Below are 22,540 nucleotides of genomic sequence, written 5' to 3' on the forward strand. Positions count from 1 at the left end.
ATGTGTTGCGAGGAAACAAGAAGTTCGAGTGGACCCCCGAATGCGAAGCAGCCTTCCAACACCTCAAGGAACATTTAACCCGGGCTCCCATTCTGTCCAAACCTGTCGAAGGAGAGGCGTTGTTCTTATACTTAGCTGTGACAGAGCACGCAGTGAGTGCCGCTCTCGTTCGGGAAGATGGCCGTATCCAGCTCCCTGTGTATTACGTAAGCAAGAGGCTACTGGACGCCGAGTCCAGATATTCAATGATCGAAAAACTCTCCCTCTGCTTGCTAATTGCTTCGCGGAAGCTAAGGCCATATTTCCAGGCGCACACCATCAAAGTACTCACCAACCACCCTCTCCGACAAGTCTTGCAGAAACCAGAGTCTTCTGGCAGATTGCTTAAGTGGGCCATGGAACTGAGCCAGTTCGACATCCACTACCAACCACGTGTTTCCATAAAAGGACAAGCTCTCGCGGACTTTATTGTGGAATGCTCGGGAATGAACGACCTCCCGGAAGATCCTGTCCCGGAACTTCCCACATGGAAGGTCTATGTAGACGGAGCCTCAAATGAAAAAGGAGCTGGAGCAGGGGTCATCCTAATATCTCCCCAAGGGCATCAGCTCCAGAGCGCCATCCGTTTCGCGTTCCCAGCATCCAACAACGAGGCAGAGCACGAAGCCATGTTAGCTGGATTACGACTGGCCAGAGAGGTCGGAGCCCAAAAAATTGAAGTATACAGCGACTCCCTACTTGTGGTAAACCAAATATCCGGGGAATACCATACGAAAGGCGAAAAAATGGCTGCCTACGTGTCTCTCTCCCGCGGCCTACTGCAGCATTTCAAAGGCTACCAAATCCGCCAGGTCCCCCGGGACCAGAACTCACTCGCGGACACGCTGGCCAAGCTTGCAACAGACCCGGAGATTGAACAATATGGCCTGGTGCCCATCGGGCACTTAGAAGCACCCACTACCGAGACACAGAGGGTAAATACCATCATCGACCATTCCCATTCCTGGATAGGACCCATCCTCAGATTTCTCACCACCGGAGAGCTCCCCACTGATAAAGCTGACGCAAGAAAACTCCAGTATCAAGCTCCCCGATACGTGGTTATGGATGGAAAGCTTTACCGCAGGGGGTTGTCCATACCCTTCCTTAGGTGTGTTTCCGGAACCGAAGTCAGCGCCATCATCCATGAGGTTCACGGAGGCTTCTGTGGCGACCATACCTCCGAGCCGAGCCTCTCCAAAAAGATCCTTCGACAAGGATACTTCTGGCCCACCATGAAGAAGGATTGTGTGGATTATGTCAGAAGGTGTGAGCAGTGCCAGAGGTACGCCAAGGTTCCGCGAGCGCCGCCTACAGAAATTACCTTAATGACTAGCCCCTGGCCGTTCGCCGTTTGGGGCATTGACCTAGTGGGTTCCCTCCCAACTGGAAAGGGTGGAGTGAAGTATGCCATAGTCGCGGTAGACTACTTCACCAAATGGGTTGAGGCTGAACCTATGAACACGGTCACATCTAAAAAATCACTGGACTTTGTCATCAGGAATATAGTGTGTCGTTTTGGGCTTCCACGAAAAATTGTGTCCGACAACGGGAAGCAATTTGATAGTGAACACTTCACGAACTTCTGTGCTTCGCATGGAATTATCAAAAGCTTTTCCGCAGTCGCCAGACCCCAGGCTAATGGGCAAGTGGAGGCTGTAAACAAAATATTAAAGACCAAGTTGAAGAAAAAACTCCAAGCCTGCAAGGCTCACTGGCCGGAAGAACTTCCGCGAGTACTTTGGGCCTATCGCACAACAAAGAGAACTTCGACGGGGAACACACCTTATTCCATGACCTTCGGTTGCGAGGCCGTCATCCCAGTAGAAACTATGATCCCCTCTCACAGGCAGGATACCTACGACCCTACCCGGAACCACGCCCTTCTCCAGGAGTCCCTGGACATGATCGAAGAGCTCCGGGAGCAGTCGCAGGTCCAACTAAAAATGTACCAAGGCAAGATAGCCCGACACTTTAACACGAGAGTCAAGAGCCGTACATTTGAAGTTGGGGATCTTGTCCTACGGAGAGTATTTCCTGCTACGCAGGATCCGGGAGTGGGAGTCCTCGGACCCAACTGGGAAGGCCCCTACGAAGTCCAAGAAAAAGTGGGCCATGGGACGTATCACTTAAAGAGACTCGACGGATCTAAAGTCCCACGCGCCTGGAACGCGGAGCACCTCCGCCGTTACTACCAGTAAGCCCCGGACGATCTAGTCGGAAGTCCTTGGTGAAATTTGCAAAAGTGAAAAATGTGGAAATAATCCTCCCTGTTGTAAAACACGTGCCTAGCAGGCTAATTTAATGAAACACGGAGAGATTCACTCCACTTTTACTGCACTTTTTATCCCTGTGTTCAAAGCTGCGTTTTAACAAGTGACCACGCGGTCCGGAGACGTCCGGACCCCACGCTCACTTGGGGGGGTATACATGGCTAAGGCATAGCCATACGCCCCTTGAACAAAACATACACAGAACACCACTTATGTGCTAGCATTGTGTTTGAAATTTTTAAATTGTTAAGCTTAGGTTAATTTGTTGCCATGAACATGTTTGCATTACGTGAATTATGTGTTTATGTGAAAATTGCCATTGAAATGCCTGCCATTATGCATCATGAAAATTATCTCCTGTGTAGCACAGCGATGAACAGGACTGGGGGGTGGGGCACATTCAGAGAGCTACGCCGAAACACCCCCAACTCCCTGACAAGTCCTTTGCAGACATATTCCGCGATCGCTGTAGAGCTTTGCTTCGCAAGCTCCAGCTCCGGGTCCCGTAAGGCGAAAGATGGCGAGATCCGCGACCGTTGTAAGCCGTGCTTCGCAGGCTTCAGCTCCGGATCTCACAAAATAATGCATGGCGAGCTCCTCGACCACTGCAAGTTTCTGCTCCAGGAGCAGACATGGTCGATCCCCCACTCACAGCAGGCCTTGCTTCGCAAAGCCCCTGCTCCGGGATCGCACCTGGTAGGCGTGGCAATTTCCCCGACAGCAACGAGCCTTGCTTCGCAGGGCTCCGTGCCAGGTCCCTGAAGCCAGCCACCATGAGGTTCGCAACGACAGTTAGTTTTGCTTCGCAAAGATCTAACTTTAAGTCTAGCGACGCTCACCAAAAGAACTCCCGTTCCGAGCCATGGAACGGCTCACCTTAGCAATCCCAGCGAACAGTATAACTACAAGTCCCGGGATTGGCTATTTGCCTTAGGAAAGCTAAAATACGATGAAAGGAGTCTGGCCGTTGGAACCAGGAAACCTTCGTAACCTAGAAACTACGTGGGAAAAGACATCAGCCGTTAGAGCCTCAAGTGGGAAGTGCATAGGCTCTGGCCGTTGGAACCAAAACCTCATGCGCCCCTACAACAGTTTCTACCGTATAAAAGTCTACCCTAAACGCAAAGTTAAATAAAGAACTCGGCAGAAAAGAAAGGAGAATGCTATAATTATGGCAAATATGTCTGCAATGAAAAACTCAAATGAAAAACAATTAAAGATAAAACCCTTTCAAGTATTGGGGGTGGCTGCAGCTTCCACGACCGCGGCCTCGGGGACATCGGCTTCAACTGAGGCTGGCGGAGTCGGCTCATTGGAAGGCGGAACTTTGTCACGGGAAGGTTCAGAGGTCCCCGCCTCTCCGGGATCTCCCGCCTCAGGGGCTCCAGCACGTTCGTCAATGTTGTAAGTTTGGACGTACTCCTCTGGGCCTTGATCCCACACGAGTAGCTTCTCCCTCATGGCATCGGCATCCTCTCCCAGATAGCCTAGTACCTCCGGGTTCACTTTCCAGAGTTGATGCATGAGGACCACATGCGATACATTAATCGTCCTGTTCAGTATCACCTCAGCATCCTCTTTCTCCTTCAAGCGCTCCGCCTCGGAGGTTGCCAGCTGTGCCTCCGCGACAGCTAATTGAGCCCTTAGTTTGTCCATCTCGGCCTTGGAGGCATCCCGCTCTCCCTTAAGAGAATCAATCTCCTTGCGCTGCTCCCTATTTTGGTTCAGCACGGATTCCTTCTCGGTCACATGCCCCCTGGCAGTGAATTGCAAGGCTCCGATCTCTTTATCCTTCTCGGCGAGCCCCAACTGCAGCATAGACACGAGATCCCTGCTCCTCTTATGGAGTTGCTCCTCCTCGTGCAGCTTACTCTGAAGAGTGGAATATTCCTCTTGCTGCTTAAGGAGGAGATCATTTTTTGATTGCAAGCGGGCTTCCAAGGTATCCTTCTCCACCCTGGCTTGGGACAGCTCTTCCCGGAGCTTGGAGTTTTCGGCCTTCATCTCATCCGACCGCTGTCTGAACTCATTCTCTGCGTTGGCCCGGTACTCTTGATATTTGGCAAGATATTTCTGTCCGCCTCTTCCTCAGCCGTGCGCCGGGCCTGTTCAATCTTCTCCGAAGCCCCCAAGGCCTGTTGGGTAAGTTTCTGCTTCTCCGCCTCCAAGGCCTGGCGAGCCACCTGGCTCTCCTCCAGCTGAACCAGAACTGCACCCACCTCCCGGAACGAGCGTTCCGCGATCAGAGAGGCCTGCATGGAAAGACAATGCAATGAGTTAAGCAGAACCAAATGTGCTAAGACAGATGATCCCAAAGCTTAACTGACGGCTTACCCCGAACAATTGTTGCTTCACGGCATGTGTTAGCAGCAGCGGATCCTTACTGCTACTGATGGCCCATTTCTCAGAATTGAGCTCGCACAAGCTCAGGGCCATGTCCTCCATCATCTCCGCTCCGAACGGCGCCAATGCACGTCCAAGCCTAGGCACCAGCCTCTTCTCCAAGGCTGGGCCATCCAAAACCGCTCCAGCCGGGTGAAGAGACCTCACCCCCTCGGCCAACTCAGCTCTCTTCACGGCAGACAAGTTGTCTGCCCTTCCCTGAGTAATGGCCTTCTCAGCCTCCAACCGCCTCCTCAAAAAATTATCGGCCCGTCTTACACCCTCCAAGAGGGCAGCGGGGAAACGAGTTGGTTTCTGCGAGAAGTGGAACTTCAGGCCAGGCAGAGGAAGGTTTGTTTGCTGAGAAGAAGGAGACCCCGAAAGGGTGGACTCCCTTTGGGCTGGAGGAGGAGGCAGACGGGGTACTAAGGCCCCGGTCTATTGTTTTTGCTACTGCGGCAGCGGAAGCAATTGCCTTTGTTGTTGCTGCTGGTTTGGATGTTGTTGTTGCTGCCGCTGTGGCGTTGGTGATTGTCTCTGTTGTTCTTGTTGATGCTGTTGTTGTAGTTGTGGTTGCTGTCGTTGCTGTTGTTGTTGCCTTCGACCGGGAGAAGAGTGTCTAAGGCGTTTCTTCTCGGCGCCCTCAGCATCCCCTCCGGGACGCTTGCTCACCCCAGTCGTCTTCACGGGGAACACAAGCCCTTCCCCGTCGCTGCTGCTACTCGAGACCATCATAGTCTCGGAAGGCCCGTCGGCAGGAGACTTCTCTACCCCCGGAGACGCTTGCGCCTCGCCACTTGTCTTCTTGGGGGTGGCAACTTTACCGCCCCTACCAGCCTTGGCCTTCCGTCCTTTCCCCTTGGACGGGTCTTGGCTGGTGGCAGCCTTCTTAATGAGCAGGGTAACTCTCCCCAACATCTTGGCTTCTGGATACTCTGCAAGAAACATACGAAGCAAGGTTAACGAACCAACAAGCAATGAGAAAGAAGATGAGCAGAAGACAAGACAATCGACAACATAAAAGCACAAGCAAGACCGCCAGCAGGGAACAAGAAACAAGAAAAAGAAAAGTTTGAAAGGGACGACCATGCACGAGAAACGTGGATGGCCTTCCCCGAGCAAAACAAAACACCGCCTCCTGCTCCAGGAAGCTCCCGTACTCCTTGAAGTCCGGGAATGACATGCTGAGGGAAGAAGGGTCAACCATGATGACACCTTCTGGCAGACTACCGTCACTCAGACATCCGAGGAGCTCATCTACCCTATCGCAATATCTGTCAAAGGGTATCCTACGCGGATCTAGCCTAAGGAAGCGGGGATCGAACCCCATCTGAGAGGTCCAGGAAACCTCAGACAGGCTGGGGGTGTGGATCAATCGAAAACTAGTCTTACCTCTCCCGGAGGTACCAGCCCCCAGAGTCCCTTCGTTAGGGTAAGCTGCGGCGTGGCGAGCCTCGATCTCCTCTCCCTCCGGCTGGGGGTCGGGGAACCTCTCCGCCCAACTAGGGGATAAAGCATTCTCATCCCGGGCTGCTTGGTTGATCACCTTGGACAGCTCTAGGGCAATCTGTTCCCGGATATCAGCTGACACCTGACTTTGCCCCCTGCCACTCACTAGCTCAATGTTTTGGAAAGAGGCGAGTAGCCCATACTCCCTCAAAGATTCGGAGGTCACAAGTCCCTCCACTTTCAACTCTTCCTCCGAGAGCCCTTCGTAGAACTTGGACCTCCTTATCATCTTCGCACAGCGAGGTGTCCGCGGAACGACTTCTGCAAAATTCAAATACAAGCATTAGAGATCCTCCCGAAAGGCAAATCAAACGCAAAGAAACAAAGTTGAAAAGGAGAGGAAGGAGCACTTACCAGGGATCTTGAAGTCCAAAGATAGGGCTGACACCCTCTTCAGTGGGAAGCCAGTCGTCAGGAACCAGTACTCCTGGAGGTCTGGAACCCTCGCGGTATGACAAGTGGGACACATCACGTCCGGGTGCCTCTCCAGCCTGTAGAATCCCACCTTGTCTGAATGACCCCTCATGGGCTGAGACTTCAACCCGTAGAAGTACAGCACCTCCTCCGGAGTAGGAGCTTCCAGTTTCCGGGACTTGCAAAAGATGAACCACCCCGCTAGGAGCTTGTAGCTGGGAGGAATCAACTAGAAGGGGGCAATCCCCGCCTTCACACAGAAATTGGCAAAGTAACTTCTTAGGGGCAAGTGCGCCGCACACACTATGTGTGCCCAGCTCCAGGCACCAAAACCCTCGTGGCTCTGACTAGCCGACTCGCCCAGCACCGACAGACGGTGCCACATCAGGCCTGGGATGTTCTTCAGGCCTGCCTCTGAGGAGTACAGCTCCAGCATGCCGTAGTTCCTGAACAGGTTCGGCTTCTGGTCCATCTCCCAGATTGAACTATTGGTAGTTGGTGGGCTAGCCGCGACCACTTTTGTCTTTCCTTTCCCCTTTGCGCCGGCGACAGGGGAACCCTTCTCCTGGGCAGAATCAGCCTCCGCCACAACGAGGAGTTGTTCCTTTGAGATGTTCGTCACTGAACAAAAGAAACAAAGAAGAAAACACTCTAAGCAGTCAGCACCCTTGTCATACCCTAGTGGTATCAAAGGCGTCGGGGAGACCCTCCCCGAAAACTGCTTGGAGAGGCTCCCACCGAGCTTGCCGAAGGGTTGGCACCATGCCACCCGAAGGACAGCAAGGAGCCAAACTCAGACTCCGAGCCTAAGCCCGCCGAGAGAAGTGTTTCTCCAGAGAAAGACACCCTAAAGGCGTTCATGCTTATGCCCTAAAACAGCAAACCAGAACAACGCAAGCAAGACAAGAAACGACTTTCCAAGCGCAAATCGTCAAAGCATGCAAAAGAGACTACTTATCGACTCACATCAATCGCATGCCTATCAAAGCCCTATTCACGCATGCACATAGGCGATAATGGCAGGAAACTCAACTCTAACAATTACCAACAACCTAAGGTTTGGGAGGAAAGAGCAAAGTAGAAATACTTACTGGTATTCGGGTAGTTGAAGGTTGAAGGAGTAACCGGATCGCTGCACAGCACGATCGCGAGAAGTAAAACCTGCAAAGACGAACGGCGATTCAAACCCTGAACTTCGGCGAATAAACCCACTGCCAAATCAAAAGAAAAGTTTCTAGATCCCTTACCAAAAGAGGTGGCAAGTTCGAAGGAATGGAAGCTTGGAAACCTGAGAGTTCGAAGGTTTGGGAATCTGAAAATCCGAAAGATAGAGAATTTGAAAGCGTAAAGAGGAAGAAAGGTCCGTTCCCTCGTTTTTATAGCAGGGAAGAAGTCATTTCGAATTCCTCGAATGAACGGTCCCGATCTTCCCATTCCGTGTGCATCAGATCCAACGGCTGAAGATGAAGCGACGATCCTATTTATGACTCCTCGGATGGGAATAAAGTATTTATTTCCCATCATTATACCACCTCGGGCCTGGAGTACCATTAAAAACCGTCAAATCATTACTCAGATGCCTGACGCACGCATACTCAACCAGTCGCCTCACGCACACGTCTTGGTCGCAGAACCATTCCCGGCATGACGCGTGGCCCTTGCCGCACTTGAGTACTTGAGTTCAAACAGAAAAAATTCCCTTCCTTTTTCATACTAACGCTCAGGCGGGAAAAAGGAACACTTCCGGGAACACAGAAGGTGGCCCCTCGCCTAATCTAAGAAACCGGAATACCCGGAGGACTGTACAAGCTCTCGGATCTCTCAAAGCTCCGTGACCTTGGGGGGTAAATGTTATCCAGATTTCCGGATAGCGTTTAGATGGATATCCTCGGGGAAGCAGAATTATCAACGTCTTTCACGGTAGGTGACCAGAGCTCGCGGATGGACAGAAAGGCTTCGCCTCTCCCGTTTAGTGTCCGGATTACTCTTTCAAGCAAACGCGACACGGAAGCCCGTCAACTCTCCCGAAGCTCCCGAAGGGGTATCCTTCGGGGAAGCTCCTTCCAGGAGAAGCTCTTCAAGTGGTCTTCGCGGAAACAGTTCAGTGCCTCGCACGGAACTAGACCAGGCGGTCGAGTCGTGGAGGAGGCATATTTGGAATGATATCCACCTGACACCGGATCCCGCCTGACACGCCCGACAGGTCAAAGCCGCACACATCCCAGCACGCCTAAGGGTACCTTTTCGCCTACTGTTCCGCTGACAACTTGGAAAAGACGGCTGACTTTGTGTATTCCCCATACTTTCACGTAAATATACCCACATAGAGTCTTGTAGCCATGCTACTACAGTGATTGTATCCCCTATTTATGGCTGGTGTAATTAAGACTCATGGACGTAGAGAAAAACCCTAATCCAAAACCCTAGCTATAAAGACCCCCTCATTTTACAATAGGAGGGACGGCCAAAAAATTACATAGCAAGAACTCTACTAAAATCTCTCTAGCTTCATCTTCTCCAAGAGAACCCGAGAGAAACACTGTGAGGTTGTGAGTTCCTTATACACCAGCTATTTGACTGTTATTCTCGACAAGTATAATAACATCGACTCGTGGACTAGGGCTCGTTAACGCCTGAATCACGTAAAAACACTGTTTGTTTATTTATATTTCTGCACTTTTATAGCTCTTGTCTTTTTATTATTCCGTTCGTATTCGTTTCCGAAAAACTCGGTAAACAATCACAATTGTGTATTGCATGTTTGGAAAACAGGCTTTATATTCTGTGACCTAACGAACCCCTCGCTCTTAACAATGATTTATTCAAAGTAGCTAAACCTAGGACCAATAAACGTCAAAGACCGATAACAATAATATGACGTATTTATGGCACTTGAGACTAGGTCACATTGGCTATGATAGGATTCAAAGACTTACAAAGGACGGACCTTTGAGGGAACTCACCTTAGGTGAATTACCTATCTGTGAATCTTGTTTAGAAGGCAAACTGACCAAGCGTCCATTCTCTACAAAGGGTGATAGGGCCAAAGAACCACTTGGTCTTGTGCATTCAGATGTTTGTGGACCTTTGAATATACAAGCCAGGGGTGGTTTTGAGTATTTCGTCACTTTCATTGACGATTACTCTAGATACGCATGTCTTTACCTAATGCATAGGAAATCAGAAACATTTTCAAAGTTTCAGGAATTCCTAGCAATGGCTCAGAACCAATTAGGTAAAAGGTTAAAGATCTTGCGATCTGATAGGGGTGGAGAATATTTGGATATGCAATTCCAAGATCATTTAACTGAACTTGGGATTTTATCACAACTTACTGCCCCAAGTACTCCGCAACAAAATGGTGTAGCGGAACGCTGAAACAGAACTTTATTGGAAATGGTTAGATGCATGCTTAGTTACTCAACTCTATCAACTTCGTTCTGGGGACATGCAATTGAAACCGCAAATGACATTCTCAATGTCGTGCCGTCAAAATCAATCCCCAAAACACCTTTAGAACGCTGGAATGGTCATGAACCTAGTTTACGCCATTATAGAATCTGGGGGTGTCCCGCTCACGTCCTAAGGAAAAAGGAGGGAAAGCTAGAACCGCGAACTGAAGTTTGCATGTTTGTTGGCTATCCTAAAGGTACTCGGGGTGGACTTTTCTATAGTCATTCAGAAAAGAAAGTGTTTACTTCTACAAATGCTACTTTTCTGGAAAATGACTATGTCCAAAACTTTAAACCTCGCAGCAAAGTAGTTTTAGAGGAGATGGTTAAAGAATTGACTCCAACCAATGTTCCATCGTCATCAACGCAAGTTGATGATGAAATTCCCACTCTTCATGTACAACCGACGCAAGTCGATTTAAATGAAGAAAGTACCACTGTTCCTGAGCAAACGGTCACGAAGCCTCGTCGTAGTGGGAGGGTTTCTAGGAACCCAGTTCGCTATGGTTTGGATAGTGAAACCAATATGGTTGTTGGTGACACTAGTGATGATGATCCGTTGTCTTTCAAACAGGCAATGGCAAGCCCTGGAAAGGAACTATGGCTTGAAGCCATGAAACAGGAAATGGAGTCCATGTACTCAAATTTCGTCTGGGATCTTGTGGAAGCACCTAGTGATTTTAGGGCCATTGGGTGCAAGTGGATCTACAAGAAGAAACGAGGTGTTGATGGAAATATCGAGACTTATAAAGCTCGATTAGTGGCAAAGGGTTATACCCAAAGAGAAGGCGTGGACTATGAGGAAACTTTTAGTCCGGTAGCCATGCTCAAATCCATTCGCATCCTCCTATCCATAGCAGCCACACTCGACTATGAGATTTGGCAAATGGACGTCAAGACAACTTTTCTTAATGGAAAGCTTGACGAGGTCATTTATATGGATCAGCCAGAAGGATTTAAAGTATCTGGACAAGAAGGAAAAGTTTGTAAGTTAAATAGGTCCATCTATGGACTTAAGCAAGCTTCTCGTTCCTTGAATCTTAGGTTTGATGAAATAATCAAAACCTATGGCTTTGAACAAAATATTGATGAGCCTTGTGTTTACCAACTGAAGGCAAATCACATAGTGGTATTCCTGGTTCTTTATGTAGATGATATCTTATTCATTGGAAACAATGTTAAGAAATTATCAGAAGTGAAGAATTGGCTGAGCACTCAATTCCAGATGAAGGATTTGGGTGAAGCAAGTTATGTTCTAGGTATCCAGATCATCAAGGATAGAAAGAACAAACTTTTAGCTCTATCTCAAGCAGCTTACATTGATAAAGTGCTTGAACGTTTCTCAATGACAAATTCCAAGAAAGGGCGTCTACCGTCCCGCCATGGAATTCATCTTTCAAAGAATCAGTCTCCTCAGACTCCTGAAGAGGAAGATGCAATGAGAAAAGTTCCTTACGCATCTGCAGTTGGAAGTCTGATGTATGCCATGTTGTGTACTAGACCAGATATCTGCTATGCAGTGGGAGTAGTGAGCAGGTATCAGTCAAACCCAGGACCGGAACATTGGATAGCAGTTAAGCATATCCTGAAGTATTTGAGACGGACTAGGGATTATATGTTAGTCTACAAGGGTGGTGTTCTGAACCCTATAGGCTACACCGATTCAGATTTTCAGACTGATGTCGATGACAGAAAGTCTACTTCTGGAATGGTGTTTACTCTTGGGGGTAGAGCTGTGATTTGGAGAAGCGTAAAGCAGTCTGCAATCTCAGATTCCACCATGGAGGCTGAGTACATAGCCGCGTCAGAAGCACCTAAGGAAATAGTCTGGCTAAAGAAGTTCTATTTGGATCTTGGTGTTATTCCAGAAATGGATAAACTGCTTATGTTGTTTTGTGACAATACAGGAGCGATAGCCAACTCAAAAGAACCTCGAAGTCACAAGAGGAGTAAGCATATAGAAAGGAAGTATCACATTATTCGAGAATATGTGACCAGAGGAGATGTGAAGGTTATGAAGATTGCAACTGAAGACAATCTTGCGGATCCATTTACAAAGACATTACCAGAAGCTACATTTGATAAGCATATCAAGGAGATGGGATTAGTAGAATTAAGGCATTAGTTTCAATTAGTGCAAGTGGGAGTTTGTTGGGGTTTTATGCCCTAATTAAAACTCAAATTCTTTGTAATCTCATTTTATTATCAATAAAAGAAAAGAAATCATTTTTTGACTTGGTTAATCACTTTGCTCACATGTTTTATTTTCATGATTATTTGTTTAATATAAACTTCTATTAAATCCCGAGCATATAGCTAATCTTATTTATAGTGACGTAATCACAGTGGAATATAAATATGATTATATGTTCAAAATAAGTTAGTCCTAAGATTAGTCGGTGCATAGGATTTACACTGACTTGCCAATCTACGATATGATCTACTTACACATTACAGTGTTATGTTTTTTCCAGAACATTAGCAAAGTAGATAAGATCGGATGTATTTGTTACATCGGCTGGACAGATATTGACAGTTGATAAGATAAGTAAACATACTGTTGACGCCGTTTTTCGTCAACAGTGAAAGAAGAGCACGTAAACAATAATCAGTAATGGCCAATAAAAATATGATAATACAAACACGATTTTTTACGTGGTTCAGCAGTTATATCTGCCTAGTCCACGAGTCTTTGTTATTAAACTCAAGATGATCTTTGAAAATTCTTCAAGGATGAATTCTTCAGAGTTTTCTCTCAAGATCACAAAAATTCGGTCATTTACAATGGTGCATATCTTCTCTATTTATAGAGAAGATTTCAGAATACTATCCCACATATTTTGGGAAGTTACTCTTTATATGCAAATAAATTAAATGGCATTAAATGCCTGTAATTCGATATAAAAGGAAACGTCCCCTGAAGACCAGGGGGCGTGTAATGACCCAACTATTCTAGACTCTTGGACCATTAACGAAACTATACATACAAATTCTTACTAAAAGTTACATTTGCGAAAATACCATAATTTTATTAGAAAACTTATAGAAATAAGAGTTACTTACATAAAATAAGTAGGATATGGGATCCCATTGTCTTTAAAAACAAAACATGATTTAAAATGAAAGGAATTACATAAGAAGTGCGGAAAATACATGTAAAGATCATAAAAAAAAAAAAAAAAGACTACATCCTCGAAAATCGAACTCTCGACTCCTTGAATCCATTCACCACCGATACACAATCCCAAGCATCCATGAACCTTACCGCCACTAAAGCTATTTTCCTGCACATAAAACAAAAAGGAATGAGCCTAATGCCCAGCAAGGAAAATCTAACACATACATCATGTACATAAATTTCATAATAATCATAAAGACATATCATAACACTTATTACATACACATACTATAATGGTCATTATTACTTGGGGTCCCATAGACTAAACAAGTCATATACCCATGAGATTAGTGGGGTCCTACTAGCTAAGTAGGTCATATGCCCATAATCTATTTGGGGTCTTGTTAGTCATATGGGTCATATGCCCAAGCCTACAAACATACATATCATAACACTTATCATAACATAAGAAACATAAGATAACATATAAAACATATAACATATGAATTTCTATCCTATTTTCCTTACCAAAGTTACCGGGATATGTGGACAGCGTTAGGACTTTGGAACACTCCTAATAACCATTATGAAAAAGAGTGAGTCTAATGAAGAAAAAGAGATGAAAAGGGATGGGAAGACTAAACCATTGAGAAACATACTTACCGAAACTTATGTGCTCAAGAACTTAGGTTTCCTAACCAAAATAAGAATGAGGTTAGAAGACTGAGTAGAAGGCTATGAGAAAGAAAATAACATAAAACCAATGAACTAGAGTTTTGGGTTACCTTAAAGACTTGTAAGACCAATCTACACCACAAACCGAAATACTATAGAACCTTACTTCCCAAAGTGTTTGATAAGCTTATGAGGATCAAGCTTATGATTTCCCCAAACCAGGTGTTTACACTCTCACACTCACTTAGCACTTGCAGCCTCTGAACTTAGAGCAAAAGATGAATAATGGCTGGGTACTAGGTCCTATTTATAGAGTTTAGGAATGAAAGGATCTTAATTTTACTTGAATAAAAATAATAGCTTTTTAGGTGAAAATAATTTGAATAATCGTTCAGCAGAGGCTGAAGACTCGTTCAAAAAGATGCTGGACTTATCAAGAGGTTGAATGGCTGAATGGAAAAAGAATTCAAAAACTTTCAAAACATACTGAAGGAGGCGATATATCGCCCCCTGTAGGTGATATATCGCCTGGGCCAGTATGCCCGAGGCAGTCGTGCATCGTCTCGTGTTTTTCGTATCTACGTGCTGCGATATATCGCCTCCTATGGCTGCGATATATCGGCACACGCTGATTAATTAAACACGAAATTACACATTTTTAGCTAAGTTTGAATGGAGTAAACAGCCTTGACTAAGCCCTCAATGTATTCAAAGCTGCTGACTGACCCTATAGCATTCAAACTTTACTCCTTATTAAATTTAATCCTCAAAATACTTAATCCTTAATCACCCATTCATAACATGTGCTTAAAATCCTATTGGTCCTTATCTAAACCTTATAGTATAATAAATATTATCCTTAATATCAGTCATATAATCAAACCTTAGGTTAACATTAATATTCTTAAACTATAGGTTAAACTTAGAAAATCTATAAGTACTACTATGAGTATCCAAATAATTCCCGGTTTGAACCAAAAATCCACAGTTACAAAGATAATGCTATAAATACTATAATACTACTATCTAACTAGCTAAGTAAAGTTCTTGGACTCTTCAGGGCATATAACTGATCAAATAATATCCCTTGATTGTAGGGGATTTACAGTAATAAATGTAGACCGCGTCTCTTATAGATGACTCATTAGGATATTCAAAGTTATTATCCTATATCACCAAGGCCCTATTCTCCCAGGTTTCCTACTGACTTTCGAGCTATAACATCTCCCGAGGTCACATGACTTCGAGCTCGTACGCGCGTCAGGCTCGGAGCCCCTGATCCGAGGTCATCCCAGAGAACAGATGCACCTCGGGGCCTACCTTTCGAGCTCGTGAGGATTTCGAGGCTACCATCTTTGAAGTCGTCTCTGCTTCACAGGCTCGTTGTTTAGACTTCGAACATATTCCAGACTTTACAAGTTCATTCACTATGAATCCAGCTTTCGAGGTCACAATTCTCATGGCTCGAAATCTGGGTATAACACATACCGTTATTATCTATTCTAGTCATATCATATAGTTGACCATAGGTCAATTCAATCTCAATTCTGAGTGGTTAGTATTCTAACTGATTGTATTATTTGAGTTCTTTGACTTGTTCGTTACCAGCTTACCCTACAGACTAGCCCATACTTACATCTTGGGAACTCGGTAGTATAATTGAGTGGGAGTGTTAATCATAGATATGAACATCTATAGCTTCTAATGAAGAAGTGAAACGATGGTTTCCTTTTAGTTTGGTTCAAGGTGTTAAATGATAGAGATCTCATTTCAGTAATTAAATTAGTTTACTGAAATATCATTTACAAGGAACTAAGTGTTTTAAGGATAAAATACAATGAGGAGTAAAACGGTATTTTAGTCCTATCTCATTGTAGACCGTCTATAGAGGATTGAGTGACAATTATGGTTGTAACAATGAATAATTAATAGCGTATCTATATTTGTTATAGAGCGTTCTATGAATTCAAGAGTGCAATTCCGAGTCTATAGTGGAGTCACGATGAATTAATAAGTTAGTAAATTTATTTGTTAGATTTATGATAACTTATTGGAGCTTGATTTCATAGGCCCATGGTCCCCATTGTACTTTGGATAAAATCATCTAGATAGTCTCAATTAATTGATTTAATCATCAATTAGAATTATCAAAGTTGACCAGGTCAATTTTGGATAGTTTCACAGAGTTGTGTAATTTTGAGAAGAAAAGAGAAATTATGGAAGATTTATTAATTAAGATAAATTGGTATCTAAATTAATAAATAAATTTAAATCAAGGTTTAAATTATAAATAATTAATTTGATAAATGATTTAAATAATTATTTAATTAATTAAATCAATAGAAAATAATACAGGCCTTGATTTTAAGTCCAATGAACTTATAATCAAATGGGAAATTTCACGGACCTAAAGCCTATGATAATTTCGACCTAGGGCTTCAAAATGACTATTATTTTATTGATTTTTTAATTAAATTAAATGGCCTAATTGAGTCTATAAAAGGAGTGCTTAGAGAGAAGTCAAAACAGAAGTTTGATAAGTCACAAGTCAGATTTTCTGATAGTTTTAGATTCTCTCTAAACACAAGTCCTTTTCTAAGCCTCTTTGTTATTTTCTCTTCTTCTCTCTATATCTATCTCATGTGTTGAGAATTGTCCACACTAGTCTAGGTGGTTCTAAGGATACATTGGAAGATTGTGAAGAAAATAGAAGATCGGTTCAGTTTCTTGATAATACTCTGCGACAGAGAGGATACAAGAGTTAGAGAAACTGAAGGAAGGACTCTTTAATTCCGCTGCGTATACTATACGTATTCTATTCTTTGTTTATCTTTGAATTCAATTTTAGAAACATGTTTTAGGGTATCTCGTATTAATTTGTTTAATATTAGATATACATGAAAATAAATAAAGATCATGTATAAGCTTTGTCCTACACTGTAGCGCTACTCTGTTCCTCCAGAATCCTGTTTTGAGTGTTTTTGGCTCGGGGTTTCAATCCTTAAGGCCCGGGATCGAATCTACTCACAGTGTGGGCATGTTTAGAGGTCCCGAGAGTGTGGTTTAGGTTAAGACCCTTTCATTGTGGATTTTCATTAATGGAGGTTATAATTGGTTGTGATTAGGTAACCGCTAAGGAATCTAAAGGTCGATCGTTCTCAAGGGTCGTTCTCATTGTATTTCTCGCTCGAACCTGAGGTAAGAAAAATGCACCCTGTGTATATGACTTGCATGATTGTTGTTGAGGCATGTTGGTTGATAAATGTGGACATTGATTGCATATTAAGTGCTAGCAAATGTTGTTTACCTGTGTATGGCACTGATTAGTTAGGGACAGCACTGGTCGTGTATTACTGACCTAAGAGTCAGAAACGGCATAAGCGTCCTGAACGCAGGGTCGAATGAAGATTAGATCTAATCGATATCAGCATTGAATGACTCTAAGGCATTAATGCTGGACCGACCCTAAGGTCGATGAAACTTATAAGCGCTTGGCTAGTCTAAGCTAGTTACTCAGAGCCAGGGCCCAAGGCCTAGGTGACCGCTTGTCACATGGCTAGGGAACAGAGTTCCATGGTTATGACTCTATGGTCATGAGGTAGGTTATGTTGGTGACTAGTCATCATGCACCTGACCTGTTTAAGCTAGTGAAAGGTTCACTTATTTGTTAAGCCCCGGTGACCCTATCGTCACATGGCTAAAGGGAGCTGTACCCACCTTAGTGACTTATCTTATTGTCACTCCTTTATTTTGGACTGAAAGTCCTAAATGATTATTATGATCATTGTTGATATTATATCATGTTGTACTGTGTTTTATTGCTGGGTCTTGGCTCATGGGTGTTATGTGGTGTAGGTAAAGGGAAAGAAAAGCTCACCCAACCTTGAGTGAAGAGCCTAGGTGGTAATGTGTACATATGCGGCCACTTGACCACCACGACCAAGGAGTTCTTAGAGGAGCTAGGGGTTTTACGGGTTTGTAAATTTGAAACAGTAATGACCATTTTGAAATGTAAATAACTTGTAAATGTTTTGATGGGCCCATGAACAGTTTTATGTATTAAATAAAATATATCATTTCTTTTTTATTGGTTTTTCACCTTAGCCTGTTAATAACACTTAGATGCACGTTTTTAACCAAATGACTCGGGTAGCGAGTCAAATTTTCGGTTCACCGTAACTGTTCTAGGTAACCAGGGCGTTACATCCTACACTTTGGAGTTATCACCCCAAAGTTCGGGAAGTTCTTTTGAGGCATTATAATAAATTGGTTTGTGGTGTTGTATGAATATGATTACAAGTTTAAAAGCATATATGTTTTTTTAGGTTTATATGAATTCATGTTTTTATCAATGTACAAACATGCTGAAGATGAAATCTTATTAAACGAAAATTGCATGTGGGCTAAAGTTTTAATTTAATAAGATTATATGTACATTATGATAGTTTAATCAAATATTTGAAAAACTTAAGCTTCGATATTTCTATCTAAATAAACTATATGATAAAACTATTAAATTAATTATCATAACTCCTGTGGAAAAATTAAGAAAAATTAATTTAATATAATATCCTAATAAATTATATAAACATAATGAAATCCCTGTGGGGTAAAATTATTATATCTATATAATTAATCATAATTTATGTCCATTATGTGATCCTAATCAGCTTAATATATAATTTTATATAATTAGATATGTTATGGTTGCTCCTTAATTATTTAAAATTATATGGTTTACTGGACATTATATTTTAGGCTCAACTTAAATCCTAAGAACAACTATGCAACAACATAATAGGCAATCACTAAGAGTGCTCCTAGTGTAGTCGACCGAAGATCATTAAAAACTGTTATAGATTGAGCATTGTCTTAGTTTCATGCTTTTCCAAATTAACCACAAATTTTTTTATGTATTATTCATAACTTAATTATTCTAGCTAAGTAATTATTCTAATTAATTAGAGAATATTTTATGAATCTTAAAGTGCTAATTTTTAACTAAACTTTATGTTAGAATTTTATGAATCTAATTTATTTAGCACTTAAATTAATTAATGTCTAAAATATTTATGTAATCCTTATTGCCATAATATATAATTTTATTTAACTAAAAATGTTGTGCATACTCTATAATTAAATAAAATTATATGGATCACTTAGATACATTTTATTTATGCTTAAAAATTTCTGAAATTTTATGAGTATATTTTATATAGCAAAAATTAATTATAATTGAATGTATATTAAATTAATTTTTTTATGCACTTAATTATACTCATAAATTATACATAAAAGTACAGATATGAAATATATAAATATATATATCATGCATTTAAACCCTAAAATCATACATATAATATCTCAAAATTAATTGTACTAATAATAAATATTGTATGAATTAAAACATAAATAAACATACAAAATTAGTACAACCCAATACATTTATATGTATGATAAAATAAATGCAATGATTCCATAAATAATTAATGGCAGAATTAATCTAAAAATTAATGCTTAATGAGACAATAAATCAATTACTCAATATTTGATAAATTAATAAATAATTGTACTAAAACTTAATTGTAAAATATTAAATGTGATTACATACTCAAATTAGTACAATTATCATTATTGCATGCTCAATAAATAAAAATAAATCATGCAATAAATATATCAAATAAAAAATTTGCATATTTTAATTAATTTCCAAATAACATATAAATTACTAAAATTATATGCTTAATTGAAATAAGCAAAATTATAAAATTAAATTTATTGCCTAAATTAATGTAGAAATCAAGGAAAATATTAATTCCAAAAATATTTTTAAAACATTAATTTTTCAGATTTTTCTTAATTTGTTTATTTTTTTAATTTCTGCCTTGAGGAAACTCAATTTTAATGCACAAATTAATTAAAAAATCATGAACTTGATGATTTACAACCTTAGGTTGCTAAAGAAACAACTAGAAATCAAACTTTGAGTTTCCTTAAGTTTTGAACATGAATAAATATGCAAAATTTTAAAAACTTTGTTTTCTTAAGTTTCAAACTCATTTTTTCATTCACAAAATCATTAGAAATATGAACTAAATGATTTCTAATGTTATTCTTTATGGAAAAATAAATTTGAAATAACAACAAAATTTACACATATATGATGAAACCTATTCTTTAGTTTTATTGCCAAAAACTATTAGAAATTTAATACATGAAGCATTTCTAACAATCAAATGCAATAAAAACACAAATATATAAATCATATACACGAATGAATATGTGTATATTTAAAACATATATATATATATGCATGCAACAATATCAAGACAGATGCAAACATGACTCTTGATACTAAATGTAAGATTAATATAAATTTAGACGCATTGACAATCTTAATATGCTGAATAAACTGTATATGATTGTTACAAAAATAAAGGAGATCTATTAATTATACCTCCAACTATTGATTTGATAACCTCGAATTAAAATCTTTAGATCTACAAAGAAAAACAAAAGAGAATTAGTGAGGGTAATGGATTTCCAAGCTCTTACTAGCTCTTTAGATGGAGTATTAAAATGATTGCTGAGTTTGAGGACCACAATCCTATATTTATATAGGTGAAACTTTCCATCAAGGTCTTTGCCACAATTAATGTTAGAATATTGATATTCAATAGGATATGAAATATTGAGTAATTCAATATTGAGTAACTACCTTAAATGTTGATCATATTGAGAATATCTGTCAATTAATCTCAATATTGAATTTAATCATAATCAATTAGAATTAGTAATTTTTGTAATTCTAATTAATATAATAATATATTCTAACATATATATATATAAATCGTGAAATAATATTTCCAAATCTATAAAGAAAAACTTTGCAAATTGGGATTTTCATTTAATCTTCTTGTAAGAACAAATTGATAAAGAGAATCACATAGTGATAAACAAAAAAGGAATGTTGGTTTGTGGGACATAAAAACACATTTTATTATTAAAAAATACTATGTATGATTAAACATAATATTTTTGTAAGATTATGCACTCTTTTTTCTTTTATAAATTTAAACCTTTATCTCCATTATTATGCAAAGAAAAAAAAGTAAAATATGTAAGAAAAACTTAAAAATTATATATATATACATACTATTTTTTAGATAAATAAAGAGATATGATGAGAAAAACAAATAGAATAAAATTAACACAATAAATTTTACATTATTGTATGTAAATATTGTGAGCAATTTGTGATTATTACTCTTATTTGGTTTTATTCCGTGCAAACAGATGTTCATCAATGGCAAGGGATATAACCCGTACAATTAACACTATTAATATACTTTATTTGTTTTGTACAATAATTTATATGTAAAAAAAAGTCAACCAAAAGCGCCTTTTACATCATTTTTTTAATTTTTTTTGTCATTAAATTAAATGACAGTAGGTGGCAAGGGGGAAAAGGATTAGAAGAAGACATAGATATTTACTTATCCCATTTTCTTGTGTTGCAATTGGCAGAAGCTTTAAAATTACTATTCATTGATTTGCTTTCATTCATATTTAGCTGGATTTTAATTGTGTCCAAGGCTCATCAACTCACTCCTTTCTTGGAATATAATTTTATTTTTAATGGAAAAAGTTGTAATAGATGAGCCACGATGAAACCCATTTGTGTGAGGCACACAGTTCGAATAAATGAGAATAAGAATTGTTAAAACTTACATAAACAGAAAATATAATTGAAATTCTTTAAATTATTTTTTTAATGAGAGATAATATTTTACACTAGGGTGCTAAATGAATTAAATTTTTAAAAGGTAAATTTTTTTTTTAATTATAAGTAAATAAAAAGATAGAAAGTATTTTTCAAATAATACTGTATTTCAAGAGTGGGAGAGAAATTTTCTCTCTCTCTTTTTTTTAATTATTATAATTTTTTTTTATAGGCGTCACTTGCCATTAAATTCACCTAAAATTGAGTAATAGCCCTTCCAATTACTTCAAGTATTTAATCATTTTGAAATATATTAAAAGGAGTGTTAACTACACTCTATTTTGTACTCTTTTTTTACATTCTCCTACTTGAATGCTTGATACGTGAAATTTATTATAGGGTTTATATTTTTTTTGGACCCTGTGTTTTTTTTCATTATCTGTTTGGACCTGTATTTTGACAAATTACTTTTTGAACTCTATGTTTTATAAAATGGTTAAAATAGAACCCTAAACTTGATTTTGGTCAATATTTTCTCAACTAAAATCACAAATAATTTACGAAACTAACAATTCAGAACAAAAATAAAATGATTCTACTTAAAAACTGTGTTGATATATTCAATTTTTTCTTTATCAAAATTGAGCTTAGGGTTCTATTTTAACAATTTTACAAAACATAGGGTCCAAAAAGTAATTTGTCAAAACACAGAGTCCAAACAGGTAATGGGAAAAAACACAGGGTCCAAAAAAATATAAACCCTTTATTATATTTATAAAGTTAAAACTGATTATTGAAACCTACATGTCAAGCAATCAAATAATAGAGTGTAGAAAAGAGTGCAAAACAGAATATGTAAAATTATTTTTCTGATGTCAATGGAGCTTTCAAAACAATGTATTCTTTACTTTCTAGTGCAAGATGTCTTATGGTGCTGCTTAAGAAGCACTCCAAG

The sequence above is a fragment of the Humulus lupulus genome, chromosome 3, assembly GCF_963169125.1.
Source record: "Humulus lupulus chromosome 3, drHumLupu1.1, whole genome shotgun sequence".
Taxonomy (NCBI): Eukaryota; Viridiplantae; Streptophyta; class Magnoliopsida; order Rosales; family Cannabaceae; genus Humulus; species Humulus lupulus.